The 2,500-nt window shown below is 63.6% G+C and overlaps 1 pseudogene; it reads left to right on the top strand.

Annotated features, from left to right (window-relative positions):
* Positions 1 to 2,500, top strand: part of LOC124732706 — a 7,959-nt pseudogene that overhangs the window by 2,167 nt on the left and 3,292 nt on the right.

Here is a 2,500-nt window from a genome sequence, read left to right as displayed (position 1 = left end):
CGCGAAGAGCACCGCAGTTGCGGCGGTGTCCCGATCTTCCCCTCGGACCTTGAAAATCCGGGAGAGGGCCACGTGGAGGTGTCGCGCCGGTTCGTACCCATATCCGCAGCAGGTCTCCAAGGTGAAGAGCCTCTAGTCGATAGAATAATGTAGGTAAGGGAAGTCGGCAAATTGGATCCGTAACTTCGGGATAAGGATTGGCTCTGAGGATCGGGGCGTGTCGGGCTTGGTCGGGAAGTGGGTCAGCGCTAACGTGCCGGGCCTGGGCGAGGTGAGTGCCGTAGGGGTGCCGGTAAGTGCGGGCGTTTAGCGCGGGCGTGGTCTGCTCTCGCCGTTGGTCGGCCTCGTGCTGGCCGGCGGTGCAGGATGCGCGCGCCTGCGCGGCGTTCGCGCCCCGGTGCTTCAACCTGCGTGCAGGATCCGAGCTCGGTCCCGTGCCTTGGCCTCCCACGGATCTTCCTTGCTGCGAGGCCGCGTCCGCCTTAGCGTGCTCCTCCGGGGGCGCGCGGGTGCGCGGATTCTCTTCGGCCGCCATTCAACGATCAACTCAGAACTGGCACGGACTGGGGGAATCCGACTGTCTAATTAAAACAAAGCATTGCGATGGCCCTAGCGGGTGTTGACGCAATGTGATTTCTGCCCAGTGCTCTGAATGTCAACGTGAAGAAATTCAAGCAAGCGCGGGTAAACGGCGGGAGTAACTATGACTCTCTTAAGGTGGCCAAGTGGCGGCGGTGTGGCTGCATCCGGACTTGGCTTCTCGAAGTGCGGTCTTGATGTAGTCGTGCTGCTGCTGCGAGGTGCCTTCCTTGGGTTATAGTTACAGGGAGAGTGATGCGCAATACATGGGCCTAGCCCTCTTAGCCTCTCCTCTCCTGCGGTCTTCTCCCCTTCTCGTGGGCCCGCTGATTTCGCAGAGTGGAAGACCGCACCAGGGGCTTGGGGGGGTTACCAGCCCCCCCTCGCACTATCCCTTTGTTAGTTGGGGGCAGTAAGCAGAGAATAAGTGGTGGCCCTTCCGCTGAAGGCGCCACCCCAACTCCCCCAGCACCTAGCCGGCCAACCGGCCGTGCCGAAAATCTTGTAACTTTTGCAGCTATGTATACCTGTAGTGAGTGCCACCGCAGCTTTACAACCAAGAACGGTCTCGGGGTCCATCGCCGCCGCCAACATCTTGCGGCCGCCAACGCGGAGATCGTCACGGAGAGGCATCGCGCGAGGTGGACGGAGGAAGAAGTCCTGTCGCTCGCCAAGGCGGAGGCCGAACTGTTCCTTGAGAGGGACGCCCGGTTCTTCTTCGTCAATCAAGAACTCATCAGGATGTTCCCCGACCGAACGCTCGAGGCAATCAAGTGCCGACGGCGGCAAGCTGCCCACAAACAGCTTGTCCGCCAATTCATGGAGGCGCTTGAGGTCGGTCGGGGGGAAGAGCCGGCGTCCCGCCGGGGAGCAGCGAGCCCGCTGCCTGACGCGGGCGAGGCCGCTGCGCCGCCCGTCGACGCAGCCGAGGACTTCGCGGCCGACACCACCGGGCCGCCGCCGGAGGGGCCGACTGACGCCGCCATCTGGGAGCATCTGGCGGGGCTACCCGCTTCCGCCCAGCGTTTCTCTGCCCTGGATCGTGTCATAGGTCTGGGGCGGGGCACGCCGCCCGATGTCATCCTGGGCATGCTCCCGGATGCCCTTGCGTCGGTCGGGTCCAGAGGGGAGAGATCGATCACCAGGACACAGCGGCCGCGCCAACCATCGAAGCGGCCGCCTGCCGCGCCGCCGACGCAGAAGCGCAAGCGGCGCCGCTGGGAGTACGCGAGAACGCAGGATGCCTTCCGACGGTCGCGTGCACGTTGCGTGCGCGGCCTCTTGGATGGCACCCTGCTCCAGCCGCCACCTGCCATCCCTGGTCTGCTGGACTTCTGGGCGGACCTCTTCACTAAGAAGCCCATCTCCACCGCGGGCTTCATTCGTGACCGCCTCCTCCCGCACTCAGAGCCTGTCGCTCTCGAGTGCATATGGGGGCCGGTCACACATGAGGAGGTCGCCGCCGCGTTGCCGCCCAGGGGATCAGCAGCCGGGCCGGACGGCCTTACCCCAGCGGAGTTGCGGCGCCTGCCGCACGAAGTCCTGGTGAAAGTGATGAATCTCTTCCTTCTGGCCCGCGCCCTTCCGGAACGCCTGCTTCGCGCGCGGACGTCCCTTCTCCCGAAAACGGCTGCACCAACATCCCCCGCTGACTTTCGCCCCATTACGGTCTGCTCGGTGTTGGCGCGGACCTTTCACAAGGTTCTCGCGTCACGCCTGATGCGCGCATGTGCTGTGGACGAACGTCAGCGGGCATTCATCCCTCGGGATGGGATGTTGGAAAATACCTTCATCTTGGACACTGCTCTCACCGACGCAGTTCGCTCCTGCCGCTCTGTCTTTGTGGCATCGATCGACGTATCTAAGGCATTCGATTCGGTAGATCATGCTGCCCTTCGCCCCGTGCTGAAGGCGCATGGCC

Source organism: Schistocerca piceifrons, unplaced genomic scaffold (assembly GCF_021461385.2).
Source record: "Schistocerca piceifrons isolate TAMUIC-IGC-003096 unplaced genomic scaffold, iqSchPice1.1 HiC_scaffold_1362, whole genome shotgun sequence".
Classification (NCBI taxonomy): domain Eukaryota; kingdom Metazoa; phylum Arthropoda; class Insecta; order Orthoptera; family Acrididae; genus Schistocerca; species Schistocerca piceifrons.
The sequence above is the reverse complement of the archived record's forward strand: the minus strand, read 5'-3'. Positions and strand labels throughout refer to the sequence as shown.